The sequence below is a fragment of the Dromiciops gliroides genome, chromosome 4 (genome assembly GCF_019393635.1).
Source record: "Dromiciops gliroides isolate mDroGli1 chromosome 4, mDroGli1.pri, whole genome shotgun sequence".
NCBI classification, from domain to species: Eukaryota; Metazoa; Chordata; class Mammalia; order Microbiotheria; family Microbiotheriidae; genus Dromiciops; species Dromiciops gliroides.
In genome coordinates, this window is record NC_057864.1 from 493909216 (window position 1) to 493935081 (window position 25866).

The window sequence follows — 25866 nt, forward strand, 5'->3', positions numbered from 1 at the left end:
GGCAGTTATCATTTCAGGAATGGGCCATGCTTGCCAACAAGACTCTGTATGCTCAATCAAAAGTAAATATTAGCCAGTGGACTTAGGTCGGCTTGGAGACAAAATCTGCTCTGGAGCTTTGTGGGAAGAGAAGAGAGATTTATCTGTATTTCCAAGATGAGGGCTCACATTTTTCTCCCTTTGTATTGGGGAGCAGGGAGCCTTTTCTTCTTACATTCTTGGACACTGCTACAAGTAAGAAACTCCTGGTTTTCCCTCAAGATGGAAGTCACTGGCTCAGTATGCGGGATGTGATTGAAGAGCTCAGTAAGAAGGGACATGAAACTGTGGTCCTAGTGCCTGAAGTCAATTTGCTCCTTAAAGAATCAAAATTCTACAAAAGAAAACTGTACCCAGTCCCCTACTCCCGGGCCGAACTGGAGAAGCGTTTCCAGACCTTTGGCCACAATCACTTTGCAGAAAAATCTTTCCTGAATGTAGCCTGGGCTGAGTACTGGAATGTCCGGCTTGTCATTGATATGTACTTCCTCAACTGTGACAGCCTTCTGAAGAATCGAGAGACCATCAGATACCTGGAAGAAAGCAAGTTTGATGCTCTCTTCACAGACCCAGCCTTGCCATGTGGGTTGATCCTGGCCGAGCACCTGGCCATACCTTCTGTATACTTTTTCCGAGGGTTTCCCTGTGCTCTGGAGCATGCGATGAGCAGGACGCCCAACCCTGTGTCCTTCATCCCCAGGTGCTACACTGCCTTTTCTCACCACATGACCTTCTACCAGAGAGTGATAAACTTCCTGGTCAGTGATTTGGAGACCCTTCTCTTCAAGGACTTGTACACAAAATACTTGGAGATTGCTTCTGACTTCCTCAAGAGGGAAGTGGACCTGCCATCCCTCTATGGACAAGGATCCATTTGGCTGTTGAGATATGATTTTGTGTTTGAGTATCCCAGGCCCCTCATGCCCAACATGGCCTTCATTGGAGGAATAAACTGCAAGCAAAGGAAAAGACTACTACAGGTTTGTGAGTTTTGCTTTCTTGGGCTCTTCTGTCTTTTAACCCTGCCTAGGACCTGGCCTGTGGTGGATGCTGGCTAGCACTGACATGCATTGAAATGAAACAGTGGATGGCACCTTTCCCCATCACTGAATCAGCCAATCACACTGTTTCTGTTCTGGACACAGAAGACCCTGGTGCCCTGAATCTGGGCATGTCTGCTGACCCAGAGGACTGACTGACTGACTGTATGCCAACAGAGAAGGGGGTGGCATTTCTAAAAAAGGGAACAACCAGGACATTCACTGGGGCCAGTGGGGGAGCAGGAAGGAGGAAGGAAGGAATAGAATGGCAAGAGAGCAGGCTGGAAGGCAGAGCGCCCAAGTTCACATTCCACCTCTGCTATGTACTAGCTGAGTGACCTGAGGAAGTCACATTTCCTTCCTGGTTCTCATTTTCCTTCTGTGCCCAATGAGGCACTTTGACTTGGTGGTCTCTAAGGTCCCTCCTACCCCTCTTTCCATCTATTCTCTTTGGATCTATGGCCTAGTTTCTAATCCCAGCTCTGCTGTTTTCCAAATGACCTTGGGTAAGTCACTTCTCTCTGGGCCTCAGTTTCCTCATCTATATAAGGAGGGGATTGGACCAGATTTATACACTCCATCTTTACATGAATGATCCTTGGGGAAAAGGTCCGTATGGAGAAGAGCAAGTGATAAATTTGGGCAGGCAAAATGGACAAATCCTAAAAGTTCAGAACAGAAAGAAATCATTTTTCACATTTATTTTATTTGTTTTGTTAAATTGTTCCCAATTACATGTTTTTTCCCTGAGGGGGGGCAGCAATGAGGGTTTAGTGACTTGCCCAGGGACACACAGCTAGTAAGTGCCAAATGTCTGAGGCTGGACTTGAATTCAGGTCCTCCTGAATCCAGGGCCAGTGCTTTATCCACTGCACCACCCAACTGTCCCCAATTACGTGTTAACAAATTTTTAAATATTCATTTTATAAGAATTTGAGTTCCATGTTCTTTCTGTTCCTATCACCTCTTGAAAAGTCAAGCGATATGGTATCAATTCCAAATGTGAAAGCATGGAAAACATATTCCACATTAGCCATTCTGCAAAAGAAAACATACACACACAAAAACCACAAGAGAAAAGGGTAAAAAAGAATGCTTCAGTTTGCACTCAGAGTTCTTGACGAATGGAAAGAACTCTTCAAGTCAATCAAATTGATCCCCAGATTTTTCAGATGACACCACTGAGAGCTGGAGATGTTCAGTGACTTAGCCGAGATCACCAAGTGTGTGTGTGTGTGTGTGTGTGTGTGTGTGGGGACAGTTTCCCGAGCCTCTGTCCAGCGCTCTCCCTGTTCATTGTACTACTGTCTCTTTGGGGAAGGGGATGAGAATGTAGTAACATGGACATACTTACAATGGCATCCCTTGTGATGAGGAGTGGAGTGGCCAGTCAGGAGCTTGTGGGTCATTCACTCATCCAAATCAGATTTATTAAATCTCTGCTCTGTACAAGGCATGATATTGGACAAAGTGCTGCATATGCAAAGACAGTCCAAATGATAGTCCCTGCCCTCAAGGAGCTCACAGTCCAGTGAGGTCAAATGTGTACTTTTGGAAGTTTACTTTGTCAGCCAAGTGTCACCTGGAGTGAGGAGAGACTTGAGGCAAGGAGGCCAACGTGAAGACAATTGTAATTTTTCAGTAGTTTATTTCAATTCAATAAACCTTTACAAGGTGCCTCCTGTGGCCAGGCACTGTGCTAAGTTCTGGGGATACAAAAAGACACAAAAGGCAGACCCTGCCCTCAAGGAGCTCACAGTCTAATGAGGGAGACAACATAAATATGGGCAAAGCAAGCTGTATAGAAGGTAAGTGGGAAATAATTCAAGAGAATGAAGTGGAATTAGGGAGGGCTTCCCACAGAAGGGGGGATTTTGTTTGGAGCATAAAAGAAGCCAGGAAGGTCAGTAGTTGGAGTGAAGGAAGGAGAACTTTCCAGGCATGAGGGACAGCAAGAGGAAGTTCCCATACCTGAGAAATGGAGGATGTGGTTTGTGGAACAGCCAGGAGACTAGTCACTGGATCCAGAAGTATGTGTCAGGAACTAAGGAGCAAGACTAAGACTGGAAGTGTAGGAGGGGGCTGCTGAGGAAGGGCTTTGAATGTGGTGATGAGACCTATACCAGCGTGGTGGCAATGGCAGAGTTTAGGGCGCATGTCCAAGACATGCTTCTGAGGCAGAATTGAGAAGACTCAGTGACCAAATGGTAATAGGGGGTGAATAAGAGAGTGAGAATTTGAGGATGACACCTTGGTTTTCAGCCTGTCTGCTTGGGCTGGGGAGAGGTAATGTTGATGCGCTTGACAGTAAAAAGGAAGTTTAAAAGTGAGAGTATGGGGAGAATAGGATTACTTCAGTTTTGGACATTTTGAGTTTAGGATGTCTTTGGGCTCTTTCTCTCAAGATGCTGGAGGAGAGGCTGTGACTCTCCCTAGTTTCCAACAAATCAGTCCACTCACTCCCAAATAATGCCATTAAAAAAAACACCAAAGCAGCATAACTCACATAAGAACAGAATGAGACTATTTTCCATCCAGAAACGGCAATTGAGATCACCTGCTGATCAGGCTGAAAGAGGATCTTAGTGTGTGGCCAGGACCCACCCAGCAACAGACATCTCTGAGTCTTCAGCGCCAATGGCCTCTTCTGAAACTTGGCTTGCAGACCAGTGAAGGGGTTTGGTGGTTGGCCAGGGTGAAGTGGCTGTAGTATCTGCTGGAGTTGGGGTGAAGTGCCCTGGTTCTGAACCAGTGGGCCGAATCAAGTGGCCATATGCCAAACTTCTGACCTTAGAGAATCAGATTTCAATCAGACACATACTTCCAGCTTGAAATGAGTCAGCAAAGAAAACAGCATATGATAGAGACCTTCTTTGGGGGAAAGATAGACCAGAATATACCCTTAGAAAAAGATAATAACAAAGTCAAAGCTCCAACATCCAAAGCTTCCAAGAAAAATATGAATTGGTCTCAGGCGTTGGAAGCACTCAAAAGGGACTTTGAAGAGAAAGTATGAGAGATAGAAGGAAGATTTAGAGAAAGGGAGGAAAGAATTTAAAGAGAAATGAGAGCAATGCAGGAGAGTCATGAGAAAAAAGTTAATAGCTTGAAAAGTTGAATGGGAAAGGAGATAGAAAAGTTTGCTGAAGAAAATAATTGCCTAAGAATTAGGATTGAACCAATGGAACCTAGTGACTTTATGAGAAACCAAGACACAGTAAAGCAAATCCAACTGGATGAAAAAATAGAGGGCAATATGAAATATCTCCTTGGAGAAATAGCTGACCTGGAAAATAGATCCAGGAGAGATCATTTGAAGATCATTGGTCTACCTGAAAACCATGACCAAAATAAGAGCCTATTCATCATTTTCCAAGAAATTGTAAGGGAAAATTGCCCTGATGCAGAGGGTAAAATAGAAACTGAAAGATTCCACTGATTACCTCCAGAAAGAGATCCCAAAAGGAAAACTTCCAGGAATATTATGGCCACATTTCAGAGATCCCAGGTCAAGGAGAAAATGTTACAAGCAGCTAGAAAAAAAGAATTCAAATACTGTGGAGCCATAGTCAGGATAACACAGGATTTAGCAGCTGCTACATTAAAGGGCTGGCTGGCAAGGAATATGATATTCCGGCGGGCAAAGGAACTGGGACTAAACCTAAAATAACCTACCCAGCAAAACTGAATATAATGTTTCAGGAGAAAAAATGGGACTTCGATGAAAAAGAGTACTTCCAGGTATTTGTGATGAAAAGACCTGAAAAGAATAGAACATTTGACTTTCAAATACAAGACCCTAGAGAAGCATAAAAAGATAAACAGGAAAAAGAAATCATGAGGGATGTTATAAGATTCAACTGTTTTCATTCATACTTGAGAAGATAATACTTCCAACTCATAAGAACTCTCAATATTAGGGCAGCTGAAAGGAATATACATAGACATAGGGCACAGATGTGAATTGAATATGAAGGGATGATATGTGTAAAGCATTTACCCTTGTTTTTTGTAGGGCAGGCAGGGTGGGGTGGCTTTTGTCTGGGGCTGGATTTGAACTCGGGGCCTCCTGGTTCCAGGGCTGGTGCTTTGTCCACTGTATCATCTAGCTGATCCATGATGACATCTTTAAAATAAAATTAAGGGGTAAGAGGAATGCACTGGAAGAAAGGGAAAGGGAGAGGTGGAAGGGTATAAAAAATAAACAAGAAAAAGCTTGTGGAGAGGAGGGGAAAATGGGGAAGGAGTAGGGGAGGGAGTGAGCCTTACTTTCATCAGAATTGGCTCAAACAGGGAATAACATAAACACTCAAGTGGGTATAGTAATATGTTTTGCCCTGAGGAAAAGTGGGAAGGGAAGGGAAAAAGGGGGAGAAGTGAAGGAAGGGAGGGCAGATTGGGGCAGGGGACAGTAAAAAGCAAAACACTTTTGAGAAGGGATAGGGTGAAAGAAGATAGGACATGGAGTAAATATCAAGGAGAAGGAATAGAATGAAGGGCAATACAGTTAGCAATAGTCACTGTGAAAGAAATGATGAGCAGGATGATATCAGAAGGACGTGTGAAAAATGAAAAGTATAAACAGAGAAAGAACTGATGGTATTTGAATACAGATTGAAGTATAATTTTGTTAGTTCCTCTTGCTAAAGCTATTCTGTCTATTTTCTTTCACAACTTGAGTAATGTGAAGATGCTTGGCATAATTGCACATGTAATAACATATTGAATTGCTTGATTCCATAAGGAGGGTTGAGGAGGGAGGGAGGAAGAAAATTTAGAACACAAAGTTTTTTAAAAAACCAACATGAAGAAACTATGAGCAGGTAGATTTCAGAGAAACGTGGAAGGACTTATATGAACTGATGCTGAGTGAGATGAGCAGAACCAGGAGACCATTGTGTGTTGATCAACTGTGATAGACTCGATTCTTTTCAGCAATACAGTGGTCCAAGATAGTTCCAAAGGACTCATGATGGCAAATGCTCTCCAAATCAAAAAAAAAAAAAAAGAATTGTGGAATCTAGATGCAGATTGAACCATACTATTTCTGCTTTTTTTGTTTTCCTTTTTTGAGGTTTTTCCCTTTGGCTCTGATTCTTCTTTCACAGCATGACTAATGCAGAAATGTGTTTAATGTGATTGTACATATATAGATAGCCTATATCAGATTGTTTGGGGTCTTGGGAAGGGGGAGGGAGGGAAGGGAGGGAGAAAGATTTGAAATTAGAAATCTTATAGAAACAAATGTTGAAAACTATCTCCACATGTAACTAGAAAACAATAAAATACTATATTAAGGGGAAAAAAGAAAGTAAGTAAGAAAGGGAAAACCCAAGTGGATTAACTGAGTGTTTAGAACATATGTGTGTGATACTCAGCAGATGTTTAGAGAACAAATAAATTGGTGCCCTAGGAAAAAAAATTTTTTTAAATAATAATAAACAGTGAAAAAATTATCCCTGCCTTCTCACCAGCCATACCAAACAAGAAGCGTTGGTAACTTTCGCATATTTTTTCTGCCATTTATTAAGAATTTTATTTTTTTCCCAAGTTACATGTGAAAACAATTTTTAACACCAGTTTATAAAACCTTGTGTTCCAAATTCTCTTCCTCCCTCCTTCTTGCCAACCAAGAACTCAAGCAATTCAATATAAGTTATACATGTGTAGTCATGCAAAACATTTCCACATTAGTCAGGTTATGAAAGAAAACAGACAAAATGCTATAGAAAAAGGAGCTAAAAATATGCTTCAATCTGTATTCAGATACCGTAATTTCTTTCGCTTGAGATGGAATGCATTTTTCATAAGTTCTTCAGAGTTGTCTTGGATCATTGTATGGATGAAAAGAGCTAAGTCATTCAAAGCAGATCATCTTACAATAGTAGTGGTAAGATATATTACTATATCCAGTTGAGTGTGTGTGCTATTCCTTCTTTGAGCCATTTTTTATGAGAGTAAGGTTCACTCACTCCCCAGCAACTCCCCCATCTTCCCCTCCACTGTATAAGCTTTTTCTGGTTTCTTTTATGTGAGATACTTTACCCCATTCTATCTTTACCTTTACCTTTCTCCCAGTGCATTCCTCTTCATATTCAACTCAAACCTGTGCCCTCTGTCTAAATATATTCCACCCAGCTGACCTAATATTGAGAAAGTTCTTATGAGTTACAAATATCATCTTCCCATCGAGGAATGCAAACAGTTTAACCTTTTAATATCCCTTATGATTTCTTTTTCCTGTTGATATTTTTATGCTTCTCTAGGGTCTTGTATTTGAAAGTCAAATTGTCTTTTCAGCTCAGGTCTTTTCATCAAGAATGGCTGAAAGTCCTCTCTTTCATTGAATTCCCATTTTTTCTCCTGAAGGATTATACTCGGTTTTGCCAGGTAGTGATTCCTGGTTGTACTCCCAGTTCCTTTGTCCTCTGAAATATCATATTCCAAGCTCTCTGATCCTTTAATGCAGAAGGTGCTACATCCTGTGTTATCCTGATTGTGGCTCCATAATACTTGAATTGTTTCTTTCTGGCTGCTTGCAGTATTTTCTCCTTGACATGGGAGCTCTGGAACTGGGCTATAATAATCCTGGAAGCTTTCATTTTGGTATCTCTTTCAGGAGGTGATCAGTGGATTCTTTCAATTTCTATTTTACTTCTGATTCTAGAATATTAGGGCAATTTTCCCTGACAATCTCTTGGAAGATGATGCCTAAGCTCCTTTTTTTTTTTGATCATGGCTTTCAGGTAGTCCAATAATTTTCAAATTATATGTCCTGGATCTATTTTTCATGTCAGTTGTTTTTCCGATGATATATTTCACATAACCTTCTATTTTTTATTCTTTTGGTTTTCCTTTATTGTTTCTTTCTTTCTTTTTTTTTTTTTTAGTGAGGCAACTGGGGTTAAGGGACTTGCCCAGGGTCACACAGCTAGTAAGTGTTAAGTGTCTGAGGCCAGATTTGAACTCAGGTACTCCTGACTCTAGGGCTGGTGTTTTATCCACTGTGCCACCTAGCTGCCCCCATGCTTTATTGTTTCTTGATTTCTCATAAAGTCATTAGCTTCCATTTGCTGAATCCTAATTTTTAAAGAATTATTTTCTTCAGAGAGCTTTTGTACCTCCTTTTCCATTTAGCCAATTTGGATTTTCAAGCTATTGACTTTTTTCATGATTTTCTTGCATCACTTTCATTTCTCTTTCCATTTTCCCTCTATGTCTCTAATTTTATTTTCAAAGTCCTCCTTGAGAGCTTCTATGGCCTGAAATCAATTCATATTTTTTCTGGAAGCTTTGGCTATGGGAGGTTTGACTTTGTTATCTTCTTCTCAAGGGATATTTTGATCTTCCTTGTCACCGTAGAAACTTTCTAGGGTCAGCATTTTTTTTTGCTTATTTTCCCAGCCTATTTCTTGACTTTTAACTCTTTGTTAAAGTGGGGCACTGCCAGGGTGGAGGGCGCACTGTCCAAAGCTTCAGTGGGTTTGAGTGGCTGTTCTCCAAGATACTTTTAGGAATTTGTAAGTCCTTAGTTCTTCCAAGGTGGTATGATTTGAGGAGAGGTATGTTCACCACTCTCCTGGCCTGTGCTCTGGTCTGCAAGCAACCACAGGCCTGCTTCTTTGCCTTGGAACCTGGAACAGAGCCCTACTCCACTGTGGCTGCAAACTCTGGTGTGCTTGCACTCCTCCCCCTGCCTGGGACCACCACCCAAGACTGTAACCCAGATGCAAGCATGGGCAAAACAACAGAGTCCCACCTCAGTGATGGCAAAAGAGACTCCTGTAATCTCCCCCTGGCCAACTGCTCAACCCTCTCACCATCTGTGGGCTAACTTCCAAGAGCATTTGCTGCCACAGCTGATTCAAAGGCTCCCAAAGCCTGGTTTCTTGGGGCTGGTCTGTGCTAGGGTTGGGTTTCTGCTGGCATGGCCTATGCTGTGTTGCTTTCCACTTTCACCTTGGTACAACAGACCTTTCCCACTGACTTTCTAAGTTGTCTTTGACTGGAAAATTATTTCACTCCGTCCTTTTGTGGGTTCTGCTGCTCCAGGAATTGTCTTATGGTATTATTTGAAGGTATTTGGAGGGGTCTTGGGGAGAGCTCAGGCAAGTCACTGCCTTTCCTCCACCATCTTGGCTCCACCCTAGGAAACAATTTTTACGGATGGTGTTTCTGATAAAGGCCTCATATCCAAACTATATAGAGAACTGAATCAAATATATGAGAATAATAATTGATTCCCCAATTGAGAAATAGTCAAAGAATATGAACAGGCAGTTTTCACGTGATGAAATTAAAACTATCTACAACCATATGAAAAAATGTTCTCAATCACTACTGATTAGAGGAATGCAAATTAAAATTACTCCGAGGTACCACCTCACACCTATCCAATTGGCTAATATGACAAAAAGGGAAAATGATAAATGTTGGAGAAGATATGGGAAAATTGTGACACTAACGCACTATTGGTGGAGCTATGGACTGATCCAACCATTCTGGAGAGCAGTTTGGAACCATGCCCAAAAGGCTATAAAGCTGTGCCTTTGACCGAGGAATACCACTGCTAGGCTTATCTCCCAGACATCCAAAAAAGAGAAAAGGGCCCATATGTACAAAAATAATCACAGCTTCTCTTTTTGTGGAAGCAAAGAATTGGAAATTGAGGGGATGCCCATCAATTGGGGAATGGCCAAACAAGTTGTGGTATATGAAAGTAATGGAATATTATTGTGCTGTAAGAAATGATGAGCAGATGTATTTCAGAAAAACCTGGAAAGACTTACATGAATTGATGCTCAGTAAAATGAGCAGAACCAGGAGAACATTGTACAGAGTATCAACACTGTGTGATGATCAACTCTGATAGACTTAACTCTTCTCAGCAATATAGTGATCCAAGACAATGCCAAAAGACCCATGATGGAAAATGCTCTCCACATTCAGAAAAATAACTGTAGAGTTTGAATGCAGATTGGAGAATACTATTTTCACTTTGGTTGTTGCTTTTTTGTTCTTGTTCTTGTGTATTCTTTCTTGTGTTTTGCCACTTTTGTTCTGATTCTTCTCTTACAACATGACTAATGTGAGGGGGAGTCATTGTTTACTTTGACTATTTACTCTCTCAGATAATTGAACATGGTTTGCAGCTTACCAAAGCCCCAACCTAAGGGGTACTTCAAGGATGTTCTTTTTGTGCATTCATTCATTCAACAAACATTTGCTGGACCCTTCTTATTTTAAAGGAAAACCCTCCCCCCATGCTGGTTGTTCTGTGGAATCATAGAATCCGTGGCTCCTAGATTTCAAGCTGGAGGCAACCATCAGAGGCAGCTGCCTCTCATTTTACAAGGAATTTGGGGGACACAGGGATGAAATAAGCATTGAAAATTCACTAGAGATTGATTCAGCATGTGTTTTGTGCAGTATCATTCCCACTCTCCTTGCCAGTTTCCTTTCCTATTATTCCCCTTTACAATCCTCTTGTCCTACTTGCTAAACTCATACCCCTTACTTTCCTTCCACTCCACTCCATGCCTCATCTCCATGCCTTGGCACAGATAGCCCCCATCTTGTTTATGCACTCCCTACCAGCTTTGTGGAAACACAGCCCCTGTTCCTCTTCCTCCAAGAGCCTCTTCTTGATCTTTCACCTCCAAGGTTGCTCATAGGCTCTCCCTGTTGACATCACTTGACGTTTCTGTTTCATCTTCTTTGTGTTACTGACTTGTGCCCAGGCTTTGCCCCACAGCTCCTCTAACATGTTGCTCCTTATGCAGGTGCTCTTTTGGTCTTTGTATCCCAAAGATACAACAGGCAACAAGTCCTAGTACACAATCAGGGCTTAATAAGTATCTGTCAAGTATTTTTTCTTTTTTTGGTGGTACAATGAGGGTTAAGTGACTCGCCCAGAGTCACACAGCTAGTCATTGTCAAGTGTCTTAGGTCGGATTTGAACTGAGGTGCTCCTGACTCCAGAGCCGGTGCTTTACCTTCTGTGTCACCGAGCTGCCCCCGATTTTAATTGAATTGAACATAAGTCATAGTCTTTGCCTTTGAGGAAATGGTAGAAAATGATGGATGGCATAAGAAAGAAAGAATACTCAGCACTAATGAGTGTAAAGGTGGTGAGTCACTGGACTAAGGTCATCCAAATGGTGTCTTCTTTAAAGTGCTTGATGCTTGGCTCAAAGCTAAAAGACGCCAGGCTTTCAGCCAGCCTGGTCCGAAAGATAGAACACGTTGGTAAAGCTCCAGTCCCAAATTCTTCAACACATCTGAGATCTCACTGAAAGGGATTATTTCTTCACGGATGCATATTGTAGCCCAACCTTGCCTCCTCATCCATTTACAAACCACTCTTCCGAGTCTCTTGAGAAACAGCCATGTTTCCTGTCTGACTTCCAAACAGTTACCCACTGTCTCTGAGGTAAGTCCGCTCCACCACTAGACAGTATTTCAACAGTATACGCCACTTCTTTATCAACAAGCATTATGTGTCAGGCTTGGTGCTGTTTCTTAGGTCAGCAAAGTCTGAGTTCAAATCCCAAATCAGATACATGCTGTGGGAACCTGGGAAAGTCACTTGACTTCTATCACCAGGCCTCAGTTTTCTCATGTGTAAAATGTGAATAATAGCAAGGGTTGTTGTGGGGATAACCTGACAATATTTCTGAAGGACTAAATATATGCTCGCTTACTGTTTGTTGTTGTTGTTGAGGTATGCCTTTTCAGCTCCCTTGCAGCTTTGAGATTCTACACTTTTCTGCTGCCAAAGTCACAACATTGGGCTTCAGAAGGGAGGTCAAGGCATGATGAAATTAGGAATAAGAGAAGGACAGTGAGAGATAGATCTTATCTACCCATAGGAAACATGCACCAGAGGATACTGTCGGAAAACACGGTCTGCAGCCTCCACACCTTGTCAGTTTGTTTGCCATGTGCTGATGCCCTCCATCCTCTCTTCAGCCTTGTGGAATCCCTACTCAAAGCACAGGCCACTTGGCATCTATAACTCAAGGTCTTTCCTATTGCCCTCTTGCTCTTACTATCTACTTTGTGTGTGCTCATCAATTCTCCTAGAAGAAAGCACAGTCCCTGAGGGTGAGGATCATCTCCTTTCTTTGCTTGTAGCATGAGGGCCCAGTGTGGTATCTCTTTTTTAATTTAGAATTTTCATTCTCCAAAATTACATGTAAAAACAATTTTGACATCAATTTTTTAAAACTTCATGTTCCAAATTCTCTTCCTCCCTCCCTCCCCACCCCCACCAAGAACTGAAGCAATTCAATATAAGTTATACATGAGTAGTCATGCAAAACATTTCCACATTAGGCAGGTTGTGAAAGAAAACAGACAAAAACAAAATTTCAGCTGAAGGAAGTAACAAAAAAATTATGCTACAATCTGTATTCAGATACCATCAGTTCTTTCTCTGTAGATGGAGCCAGCATGGTATCTCAAACAGAGTAGGGATTTAACAAATGTTGTGTTGGATCAGATAGAATGGAAAGAGCCCAAATGATTGGGATGGAACATGGGTTTTATAATAGTCTAGGCAAGAGTGGATGAGGGCACAAGCTGGGAAAGGGGCTCTGGAAAGAAAGAGAAGGGGAGAGATGAGGGAGATGTTGGTGAGGTAGATTGACAAGTGCCCCCAACTCTTTGAATGTTGAACTTGAAGGAGAGGGAAGAGTCAACACTAACTCTAGGATAGTGGCCCTGACTAACTGGAAGGCTGCTGAGGCCATCTACAGAAGCACAAGAATCTGGATGAGAAGGGGCTGATATGGGGTTGACTAAGTTGCTTCAGTGCTAATTCCAATTCCCTTCAATTCCTTACACGCTTGCTAAAAAATGTCTATGTATGAGGTAGACAGACTCAAGTCTTCCCCTTCCTGCATTACAATTTGGTGCTTGTTTCTGTGAGCAGACATGAAGGAGTAGATACTTGGGTTATGTGACCACATCATCTCTTTATAATACATCAAGCAAGCAAGCAATAAACATTTATTAAGCACCTAGTCTCTTCCAGGCATGGTGTGAAGCACTGGGATATAAAGGGAAACAAAAGACAGTCCCTGCCCTCAAAGAGTTTACTATCTAAGAGTAGGGAGTCAACAAGGAAACAAATGTATACAAAACAAGCCATATACAAGATCAACAGAACATAGTTAAAGTATGGATGTGCTAGAATTGAGAGGGGTCTGGAAAAGTTTTCAGTAAAAGATCAAATTTTATATAGGGAGAACTGAGTCATATTTATAAAAATACAAGTCATTCCCCAATCGATAAGTGGTCAAAGGATATTAACAGGCAGTTTTCAGACAAAGAAATCAAAGCGATCTATAATCATATGAAAAAACGCTTTAGATAACTAGTGATCAGAGAAAGGCAAATTAAAATAACTCTGAGGTATCAACTCACACCCACCGAATGGCAAATATAACAAAATGGAAAATATCGGATGTTGGAGGTGATGTGGGAAAGCTGGGATGCTAATCCACTGTTGGGGGAGCTGTGAACTGATCTAGCTATTCTAGAGAGCAATTTGGAAACCATGTCGAAAGGCTATAGAACTGTACATACCCTTTGATCCACAATACCACTGCTAGGTTTATATCCCAAAGACATCCCCCAAAAGAGAAAAAGATTTATTTGTACAAAAATATTTATAGCAGCTCTTTTTTTGTGGTGGGTAAGAATTGGAAATCAAAGGAATGCCCATCAATTGGGGAATGGCTAAAGAAGCTGTGGTATATGGTTATGATGGGATATTATTTTGCTATAAGAAATGACAAGTAGGATTATTTCAGAAAGGCCTGGAAAGACTTGTATGAACCTATGTATAGTGAAGTGGGAAACCCAAGGAATACTGTGCACAGATAAAGCAATTTTGTTTGATGAAGAACTGAGAGATGTAACTATTCTCAACAATACAATGATCCAGACAATCCCAAAGGACTATTGATGAAACATACTATCCACCTCCAAAGAAAGAACTGATATTGATCAAACAGACTGAAGCATTCTATTTTTCACTTTCTTTCATTTTTTCTTTTATTCAAATTTTCTTATACAAAATGACTAATATGGTAATGTTCTACATAATCTTGCATGTATAGCCTATATCTGATTGCTTACCACCTCCGTGAAGGGGTAGGGGAGGGAGGGAAGAAAGGATAAAAATTGGAACCCAAAATCATAAATAAAAATGTTAATTACTTTAAGAAAAAGACTGAATTTTAGTTGGGACTTAAAGGAATCCAGGAAATTTAGTAGATAGAGCAGAGGAAGAAGAGCATCCCAGGCAAGAGAAACAGCTCTGGAGAGTCTTGTTCTTGGAAAAGCCCGGAGGCCAGTGTTACTGGATCAAAAAGTAGATGGTGGGGAGAAAGGCGTAAGAAGACTAGAAAGAAAGGAGGAGGTCAGGTTATAAAGGAGTCTGAATGCCAGCAAAGCATTGTTTGTTGGTTTAAAAAGGCAAAAGGGAAGTGAACTGAGTTTATTGAGTATTATGAGTATAGGAGTCAGGTGGTGAGATTTTTGGTCTGACACTTGAGGAAAATCCATTTGGTGGCGGAATGGATGATGGATTGAAATGGGGACATACTTGAGGCAGGCAGACCCACCAGGAGCTATTTGCAATAGTCCAGAGGTGAGGTGATGAGGGTCTGCAGTAGAGTGGGGACAACGTGAGAGTCAAGAAGGGGGCATATTGGAGAGGTGGGGCAGAGGATAATTGACAGGCCTTGTCAGCAGCTTGGACAGGGGAAGGGAGAGATAGTGAGGAATCCAGGATGACTCTTAGGCTGCAAACCTAAGGTCTTGGGAGGGTGGTGTTGCCATTTATAGCAACAGGAAAGGTAGAAAAGGTAGGGTAAGGTTTATGAGGAAAGAAAACACATTCTGTTTTGGATATTCCAAAATTAGGGACTTCCAATTTGAGATGCCTGAAGGGGGTTGGAAATGCTAGCTGGAAGGTCAATAGAGAGTTAGGGCAGGACAGATAGATTTGAGAATGATGATGAACATAGAGATGGTAATTAAATTCATGGGGTTGAGGAGATCAGATCAGGGATCTGAAACATACTGTGAACCTTGGGAGGGCAAATGACAAAGAAAGGAGAGGGGGATCCCCTACCTTAGGACCTTTCAACTGAACAGCAGATGGCTCAAGAGGCCTTGGGGCCTTGGGGTCTTTCAAGACTGAAACTCAGACAGAAAGTTAAAGGAGAAACCAGAGAGGAAGGAAGAGAATATGGGAGAGAGAAACCCAAGGCAGAAGGAGGGGACACCAGTGGCCAGTGCAGCAGAAAAGTCAAGTCAGATGGGAACAGAAACCACATCATAAGGGGGTAAGTAAAAAGTTGGCAGTGAGAATAAGCAGCCAAGTTCCTGGTAAAACCCTGAACCTTCTCTTGCCCTCAGTTTTCTCTTCAGTAAAATGGGGAGAGTGAATTAGATGACTTCTAAATCCCTTTCCACCCAGAAATTTGGAAGGTTGGGGTCCTAATGTGCAAGCATTGTCAAGACAGTTCTGCTTTAGGTGGAGTTTTGGTTCAGAGGAGGAGAGATCAACAGAGAGGGAAAGAGAGATGTTGACCATTTTTTAAAGTGAGGCAATGGCGGTTAAGTGACTTGCCCAGGGTCACACAGGCAGAAGTGTTAAGTGTCCTGAGGCCATATTGGAACTCAGGTCCTCCTGACTCCAGGGCCGGTGCTCTATTCACTGCACCACCTAGCTGCCCCTTGACTTTTTTTAATGATTAATCTCAGAAGTCAGTCATATATGTGAAGAGCCAAGAGTTCAGTCTCTTCCAATTACTTTTTGCCTCCTCAACGTGATAGCTTCCATGACCAAATAAAAGTAAGGCACAGGGTTGTTAAAAATGCCAGGCTGTGACAGGTAACAGAGCAAGCATTACAGACCCTGCTCTTCCTTTGGGATGCTGGACTTTGCAGAGATGGCCACAGGGCTCTGACCTTGGCTCTGGCCTCTGGAGAGCTGGCTTTCTCTGCTGCCTGCCTGGGGCTTTGCCTAAGTGGGGAAGCTGCTGGTGATCCCCATGGATGGCAGCCACTGGCTCAGCACAAGTAAAATGGTTCAGGAGCTCAGTATGAGAGGCCATGAAAGTGTTATCTTGATCCAGAGGCTGCCTGTGTGTGTCAGTGAAGCATAGTACTACCCTTGGAGGACCTTTCCAGTCAATTTCTGTAAGGACCACTCTTGAAGATTTAACAGAGTCTGAATTTCAATTGACTTTGACCCACGACCTTTTATCAAGAGATTTTTTTTTGCCATGTTTGCATTCCTTAAGAAAACGGCTGGCATATATTTTAGATTTTGTGTGGACTTAGTCCATAACAAGGAATTGATGAAGTCCCTAGAAGAGACCCACTATTGATATAATTTTAACCAACCCCATTATTCCCTGTGGAGCCCTTGTGGTACAGTATCTGTCCATTCAAGCTGCTTATTTCTTGTGGGGACTCCCATGTCATGTAGATGCTAAAAGCACTCAGTGCACTGATCCATGTTCTTATATACCCAGATTGGCTACAGAAAACACAGACCAGGTGACATTCCTATAGCAGGTAAAGAGCATTCTATACCCTTTCGCCCAGAATGTGATGTGTGCCAAGTGTATCTGAAATCTATGAAAACCTGGCATTAGAACTCCTTCACAAACACATGAGAATAGCGGACATTCTAAAGCATGAATTGGTGTGGCTTAGAAGGACAGATTTGGGGATGAATTACCCTAAGTCTATCATGCCAAATATGGTCTTCAATGGGGGCATGAACTGTGCCAGTACCAAGCGATTCCCTCAGGTTGGTATGTAATACATTAGGCAACATTGCAGGTGCCACACAGTGGGTTTCTTAGAGCATCTTGTTTCTAAAAGAAATTTGGTTACCTTTTTAATTAGTTCCCAAACATTTGGTGACTCGGGCTGTGAAGAGAAGATTGCCTTGTAAGTTTGTAACAGTTTCTGAATCAGAAATTGATAGGGGTTGGTTGTAGGCAGAAGCAGAGTCGAATTGAGACAGAAGGAGAAATCTGAGTGGTTTTTGCTTGTAAATGCTATTTGCTATGATTTCTTTGTGATTTTTTTTTTTTTTTTGAAATGGGAACATCATTTTCTAGCATCTTTCAGGTCCCTTAGGAATCAGGAGACTGGTTCCGCCCTCTGCCTAAGCCTTTGTCCTTTAAATGTTTATATAGTAGGCCAGGGCTGTGGGTACAAAGGATGGCAAAACATAGCTCTTGTCCTTAAGGAGCTCATATTTAATGAGGGGAACAGTATGAACATAACTGAGAATCTACACGATTTCTACAGAGTACATGGAAGATAATCTAAGAGGGGAAAGTACAGATGCACAAAGGTCAAAGCTTGGTCACTAACAACGGCAAACAAGGCTTAACATACAGTTCAGCATTCAGCTTCCCAGCCAGTATAATGTAGAAATATTTTAAATGACTGGGCTAATTTGGGGGGCTATCTGATTGAGGTACTTAATCTGGGGACTTTTTACTCACTGGCTCTCTGACTGCTATATCTTAATGTGGGCGGTTAAATAAGTTCCACCACACTGCTCCACTCCCAAATTGATAAGCAAAAGATTAAGAAGCCTCTTAACTGAATAATCAAGAGAGTTTATTTATGAGATACTATTTAAAATTATGAATACAGGGAAATAAAATGTACAACCAGACTGTGTGCTTTCACCTGCTGCCCCTGGAACTTCCTTAGTCGCCTCTTGCCTAGGGCACTCAGGTCCTTTATTCTAACTCCGAGCCCCTTTCACTTTGTAAATCTCCCTGCTTCTAACTTTCCTCTCCTTACTTCCACTGCTGAACTCCTGTGTTTCTCTCTCACCCGACCTTCTGTCTGTCTGCTCCGTCAGTCTAGCCCTTCGGCCTCTCTTTCTCTGCCTCCTAGTCCTTTAGCCTTGACTCCTCTTTCCAGTCTTTCTAATCTCGTCAGCCGCCTCCCAGTCCTTTTCTCCCCGTCCTGAGTCTAACCCCCCAGGTCTATATATATCTTTCCTTCTCTCCACTCAAATCTCGGGCTTCCTGCGCCCCCACAGACCAAGCTAATCCTCCAGCCAGGCGCTGTGGCTGGTGGTGGGGGGTGTGCTCTAGCCTCACGAGCTACACCAGAGCCCAGCTGGACAAGCCCAGAATCTCTAGGATACCTCTGCTCAGGTCGGAGGGAGCCTGGGGCTTTTTCCCCCAGCTGTCTGCCTGGCATCTTGTACAGCCCACGGGGCTTTTTGGCTCAGCTGAAGCAGAGGGGGAGGGGACAGAGACCCTGAGGGCCTGAGGCCTTTCTAATCTCAGCCTAAAGGTAGGGTCCCCAAATCAAAATAAATTTCCACAATAGTAAAGGTCAGGGAAGGTTGCTGGGGTTGGAACTAGCCAGATGCCTTTATGGCTCCCAGGAAGGGTCCCCTCTGAAAAGAATTTGTCAAAGCTGCCTGACTTTTCTATTGGCAGCTGAGATATTCCTTAGTCAGCCCCTTTCATGGCCTTAAAGGGCTGGGAGCTAATAAGGAACTTGGTAGAGTAGAAAGAGCCCTGGCTTTGAGATGAGGCCTAAAGTCCAGGTTCAGATCCGGTTTGGGTTACTTACTTCCTTTGTGACACTTAGCAAATCCCTTAGCTGTTCTGGGTCTTAGTTTTCTCATCTTTAAATGAGATCAGATTAGTGTTTCGTCAAGGAGACACTACAGTGTTCAAGCTCTATGATTCCACGATTCCATCCCCAGCCAAAGAGGTCAGAAAATGAGGTCCATTTTTGGCCCAGAGGAGAAACATAGGCCTATTTTTTAATCCTTAATCTAAAGAGATGAATCATATATGTAGCAAACCAAAAGTTCAGCCTCTCTTCTTATCTTTATATCCACAAGGACCGGCACAGGATAAAGCACAAAGCTGCCAGGTTGTGAAAGAGAACAAACAGATCAGAGTTTACAGACTGTGCTCTTGCTTAGGGATCCGGACTCTGCAGAGATGGCCAGAGGGCTCCCACCTTGGCGCTGGGCTCTGGTGAGGCTGGTTTTCTATGCTGCCTGTCTGGGCTTTGCCAAAGGGGGGAAGCTATCTGGTGATCCCCATGGATGGCAGCCACAGGCTCGATGCGTGAAGTGGTTCAGGAGCTCAGCCTGAGAGGCCATGAGAGTGTGTCCTGGCACCAGAGCTGTCCGTGCGCATCAGGGAAGGGCCATTCTACACCTGAAGCCTTTCCAGTCACTTTCAGTAAGGAACGTTTCAGAAATTGAATGATCCCCACTTTATCTTTAAACCTGAGCCTTTCCTCTATCGATTATTTGTCATGCTGCAGGCACAAAGGATTTTGCCTGACATGCATTTTAGCTTTTGTGCTGACTTAGTGTCTAATAAGGAACTGATGAAATTCCTGGAGGAAGCCCACTATGATGCTGTCTCACTGATCCTGTGGTTCCTTGTGGAGCTGTCCTAGCTCAGTATCTCTCTTGTCCAGCTGTGTATTACTTCCGGGAAATCCCATGTGATTTCCTAGCTAAAGGCACTCAGTGTCCTAACCCATCCTCCTATATTCCGAAGATGTACACTGAGAACCACTGACCACATGACTTTCCTTCAGCGGGTAAAGAACTTTGTATATACTTTGCCCCTGTCTGTGGCATGCATATGATTTTTCCTCTTTTGCAAGATTGGCTTCGAACTCCTTCAGAGAGACATAAGCATAGGGGATGTGTCTGAGCCATGGATCTGTGTGGCTCCTAAGGTCAGACTTCTGCTGGATTACCCCAAGCCAATCATGCCAAACATAATCTACATTGGAGGCATGAACTGTGCCAACACCAAGCAACTCTCACAGGTTGGTATTGAAGTTTAGAAAATTTTCTTCTTTTTTATTTTTAATAATATTTTATTCCCCCCCCAATTCCATGTAAAGACAACTTTTAACATTTGGGTTTTTTAAGTTTGGCATTCCAAATTCTTTCCCTCTTTCCCTGCCCTGCCCCTCCCTGGGAAGGTAAACAATCTGATCTAGGTTATGCATGTGCAATCATGTGAAACATTTCCTAATAGTCATTTTGTTGCAAGAAACTCAAAAGGAGGGAAGGAAGCAAAGAAGCAAGAAGGAGGAGGGGGAAGGAGGGAGGGAGGGTGGGAGGAACAGAAAGAAGGAAAGAAAAAGAAAGAAAGAAAGAAAATATTATCTTCAGTTTCTATTCAGGCACCATCAGTTCTTCATGCGTAGTTCTTCATTGTACAATATTGTTGTTACTGTGTATTATGCTCTCCAGTTCTGCTCATTTCGTTCTTTTTTTTTTTTGCGGGGCAATGGGAGTTAAGTGACTTGCCCAGGGTCACATGGTAGTAAATGTCAAGGGTCTGAGGCTGGATTTGAACCCAGGTCCTCCTGAATCCAGGGCCAGTGCTTTATCCACTGTGCCACCTAGCTGCCCCTCATTTCACCTCTTTATCAGTAAATCTGATTACATTTCAATGATCTCTATTAATAGAAGACCCAAGGTGACCCCAGAGACGTTCTTTTAATCTTTGTGATATTTCCTGAATCAGACAGACCTGTGGAGATGGACTGGGGAGGGACAAATGTGGGATCAGATTTTTTCTGACTACCTTTCCTTGTGCCAATTTCTTTGTGTCTTCCTTGACTCTAGTTCTCTAATCTTTAGGGTCATTAGAAATTGAGACCTGCATTCTCACTTTGGTTCTATCCCTAGCAGAAAGAACCTTGGTCAGAAGGACTTGACTTTCTTTTGGGTTTGTTTGGCCTATATAGCTTAAAGAGATGAGACGGACGACCCAAACTGGGGCTTCTAAATGATTCTTTGGGTCTTGAGCATATAGGCCAACAGACTCACCAACTGAAGGGCCCTCACAGTCTATTGAGTCCAATGCCACATTTTCCAAATGATGAGAGGCAACCTGGGTTTGGTGGGTAGAGCATTGGACATGCAGTCATTAAGACTTGGATTTTCAATGCCAACTCAAAACATTTCCTCATTGTATGATACTAGGGAAGCCACTTGACTTTTCTAGATGGTTTTCATCATCTATGACATGAGTCATGGAATCAGCGATCTCAATGGGTCTCTTCAAACTCTAAATATATAAGCCTATGCATTTGAGGCTCACAGAATTTAAGTGACTCACCACAGGCCATGCAAGTGGGGAAGCCTCAGAGGCAGGGGCATCAGGATGAATATGTTTTCTTTGCACTGTTGCCTAAATTCCCCTTAAGTACTAAACATGAAAGTATGTAGAGTGCCTAATCAACAATTCAACAAAGATAGGAGCATCTAGGTAGGCGCAGTGGATAAAGTTACTGGCCCTGGATTCAGGAGGACCTGAGTTCAAATCTGACCCTCAGACACTTGACACAAAGCTGTGTGACCCTGGACAAGTCACTTAACCCTTATTTCCCTACCAAACAAGAACAATTCAACAAATATTTATTCTGTTTGAGGTATAAGGATACACAGATTAAAAAAAAAAAAGTTCTTCCGTCATGGTCCTGACCTTCACCAGAGCATCACATTGAGCCAGATTCTCCCTCATACTGAATCAACATTTGGAAATCTGTTGATCTATCTGGAAACCCAAAATGGGCCATATCAATGAGTTTGCAAAAGTCTCTACTATGCTAGCTCTAAGGTCCCTTCTAGTTCCCATGATATCACTTGTATTCCTGTGGAGAGCAGTGAGGTGAATGAGCACTAGGCTTTAGTTGAATCTTGTTTTTCTTTTCTTTCTTTTTTTTTTTTTTTTTAAGTGAGGCCAATTGGGGTTAAGTGACTTGCCAGGGTCACACAGCTAGTAAGTGTTAAGTGTCTGAGGCCAGATTTGAACTCAGGTACTCCTGACTCCAGGGCTGGTGCTCTGTCTCACTGTGCCACCTAGCTGCCCCAAAGCTTCTTCTTTTTTTTTTCTGGGCAATTGGGATTAAGTGACTTACCCAGGTCACACAATTAGTTACTGTTAAGCGTCTGAGTTCAGATTTGAACTCAGGTCCTCCTGAATCCAGGGCTGCTTGCTCTATCCACTGCACCACCTAGCTGCCCCTAGTTGAATCTTTTTTTTTTTTACATTATTAAAATATTAGGTTTGGTCAGTACAGGTAAGATATAGTGGAGTCACAGAGCAATCTGCATTAACAGGATACAACAGTCATAAAAACTGAGTAACTATGCACACAAAATTCTTAAACCATTCAATCACCTAAAGAGAAAATGCACAGATGTAAGGTGGAAAAAACTGTAATTAACACTGAAACTACTACGGGACTCATCAACATCCAACTTTTAGTGATAAAACTACTGTACTGGGCAAAACTTGGCAGTCATAAACCCACAACCTACTATGACAAGTCTGAATGTTGCATAAGGATAAGAACAGTATAAGTAAGAATGCCCTCACACAGCACGGGTTCTAGATATACATGGATTTGTACAGAACTCATTGTGTTATACTTTGTGGAAAATTATTTTCATTTTCAACTTCCCATTAACTCATATAAAATAACTTGAGCCTATATAACGTCCTTTTAGCAATGTCCAATGTACATTAACTGTTACATTTCCAAAGTGGCAGAGGTATTGAAGCAAGGGGAAAAAAAACAAAAACAAAAACCAACAAAAAAAAAAACCCCACACTGCACAAAAAAGCAATTGTGACAAAAAGTATGCACTAATTAAAATTGTTTCTGGACAGTATCCTCTCCAAAATTAAATGACACTGTATAAGATGTTGCTGGAAAAATGTTACAAAACTGAGCCCAGTACATTTACACTTGAGTCCAAACCATTCTGAACATGACGGGAACCCACAGTTCGGTTACCTTTCCCAGTCACTGCTTCTCTCCTCTTGAGGATCATGATTGGAGTCTGTGTCATTTGAGTGGTGTGTGAGAGAGTTTTCACTGCCCGTGGGAGAGTCTACACTTTCATACCCCGTACTGAGTTGGGTTTATGTAACCTACTACCTCCTCTGCAGTTCTCTCTTCAGAGTTGTTGGAGACCTTATACCATTCCCTGGAGATGTAGAAAAGTCATCTTCTGTTGTGTTCCCTCCCTAAAAAATCCAGGCCAGACGTCCTCTGATGGGAGGAGCTGCCGTTACTTGGTCCATTAGCTGGACGGCTGCAGTCTTTACCCATCACTTCTCCTTGGTCTAAAGCCTAGAAGATGGAGTCCTTCTGGTACCTGGACTGAGGCCTGGGACTGCTGCTGATACTGAGCCAACTGCTGACAAAGTCTCCTTCAGTTGTTGCTGAAGAACTAGAATGGTACTCGCATACCCTCTACCTCTTCATCAAGCTGAATACTGAATTCATTGAGTTATCCTGACTGCTCTTAAGTTCTTCACTATATTTCTTCTGTAAAGCCAACCTGCTTCAAGTTGTGCATACGTCTGTTAAGGCTAAAATTCTAGCTAAACTGTCTAAAATATCTAATGAGTGGTCGCCCATCAAATTATAAGCTTTAGCAAGAGTTAGACTTTAAGCATTTATAAAGGAGAATAAGAATTTGGTAAAGAGAGAGAAAAAGGCCTAGATTCCTATCTATTAAAGGGAGAGCACATTTCTAGCTCCCTTCTCCGCCAGAGTCCAGAGGAAAGAGAGTGAGACCGAGTGCCAGTCTCTTCCTTCCTCCTCCCACTAGTCCGCGTCACTTCCTGAAGCCTGGTCTTGCCCTCAAAGACCTTTGCTTCATGGCAGAACTCTTCTACAGTAAGTATCCGCAGGTGGCGTCATTCCAATCGTTACACGTCCTGGACAGCTGCCTTCCAAGCTCTTGATTCTCCTGACTAAGCGTTCGACACTTTGCCATTAACTTTTTGCTTGTTTGGCTCATTAGGTTTTGACCCAGAAGTTCAAAGAATAAGCAGGAAGTCCACAGTCTTATTGGCAAAACTGACTTCTAGTGTCTCTAAGTCACTAAGCTCAAGGTTAGAGCGAAGCATATTCCATTTTTACATTTTACTGGAATTTTACATGTTCACCTTCATGATTTAAAATCTCTAGGTTTTCTTTTCTCCAAACTGTCTGTAGACACAGTGTGCCACAGACTTAAGACTTCTGTTTTCTCCCTCTATTTTCTTCAAACAGAAACACTCGCCAAGTGTCCTACATGTTCTAGAAAGGGAATTTTTTCAGAGTTGGCCACTCTTCGGAATAGTCCGACGCTGTCAGGCCTCTGAAGCAAGGGGGGGGGAGGAGAGAAAAAGCTGAAACACAAGTTCATCTGGTAAGTTTTACATTAAGCATTACAAACTGGACAGTATAAGAATGTGGCTTTTTTGGGCTCAAACGTCTGAGTCTTGGTGTGGAAACGAGTACTTGGCTGTCCCACCATAGCATTCTCGTAGTGGGACTGTCAGGGAAAGTCTTGACTGGGGAGTATGTTTTGTTTCCCTATCAGGCGTAAATTTCCAGGCACTCAGTTCATTTTGGGCTTGTTCCAGTTTGTCTTTAGTCTGTTCCAGTTCACCTTTCATTTTTAGGAAAAACAAGTTGATTGCTGGGTCCCCATAGTTGATCTCAGTTAGGCAACACTAGGTTGCTGAACTTGTTTGAGGGTACTGGATTTGAGTAGTACACTCTTGCATCTCTTGTTCCTTAGTTGCCAGTCTCATCACAAGAATATTTTCTCTTCTTGCAGACTCTTGTTGTTGCTGCTTTAGCTTTTCTTCAGACTCTCTCAAGCCAGTTCCATCATTTGAGTTTAGGTCTGTGTACTTGTCCCCCAAAGCTTGTACATATGCTTCTTACTGCTTCCACCTTAGAATTAATTCATCTCTTGCCATCACTTTGAAGTCTGTTTCACTGAGGCGAACTTTTTTGGGGAGAGGTTCTTCGTTCGTCATTTTGTTTTCTCTCCACGCCGAGGCCGCCGCTGCCGCCGCTGCCGCCACCGGCTTGTCACATAGACCGACCAGGGCGCCGACCCCCGCACGGACGGACGGACTGAGCGGCGGACGGTTGGGCTCAGGCGACCCCACCACCCCAAGCCGCCTGGGTGCCCTCGGTCCCAGCGACGGCTCCTCCTCCTCCCCCTAGTTGAATCTTAATAACAGAATTTTTCAGAAAAATAAATGCTCTGTCCAATACTCTTGCAAGTAAACCTCCTAATTTACAGCACGGGGTTTGAAGAATTCTGAACGTGTTGCTCTCCAAGGCAGAAATGCAGAGGGTAAGGTAGTTTCCAGGTTGTGGCCAGGACCCTGGACAGCTGCCAACATTCCTAAATCTTAAACTTTCATTTGTTCTATTACCCTCAGCTTTACCTAAAGTGAAATACGGGAATTACTTACCTGAGGAGGTGCAGAGATTATTGTGATCAAGGATTTTACACAGAAAGATTAGGACAGTGATGTAGAAGGAAAACGTATTCCTTCCATAAGGAGCAGTCCATTCAGTATTTACCAAAGCCTGTACAGATGGAAACACCAAAGTCTTATTCCTTACCTATTTACTCACACTTGCCTGTTTCTATTTTTACTGAATCTGAGAAATGTTTATTATGGATTTTGGAAGAAATTGATTTGTTCTTAGAACTGACATTTCTGAACATTTCTATACAAGAGTAAACAGTACTGTCCTCTATCTCTAGCTCTCTCTTAATTTTCTAGGCAGTCTGTCAGTCCACAAGCATTTCTGAAATGCCTCCTCTGCTAGGTGCTGCACTAGGTAGTGTAGATACCAAAAAATGAGAAACAGCTCCTGCCCACCAGCAGCTCATATTGTAATGGGGGAGACAACA

The 25866-nt window shown here is 42.5% G+C and overlaps 1 protein-coding gene and 1 pseudogene across 1 annotated transcript in view; one reads left to right on the forward strand and one right to left on the reverse strand.

Annotated features, from left to right (window-relative positions):
- Window positions 1-25866, forward strand: part of LOC122753494 (UDP-glucuronosyltransferase 1A7-like) — a 140911-nt gene that overhangs the window by 63860 nt on the left and 51185 nt on the right. The gene's annotated exons all lie outside the window — the stretch shown is intronic.
- Window positions 22867-24970, reverse strand: LOC122753496 (annotated as a pseudogene).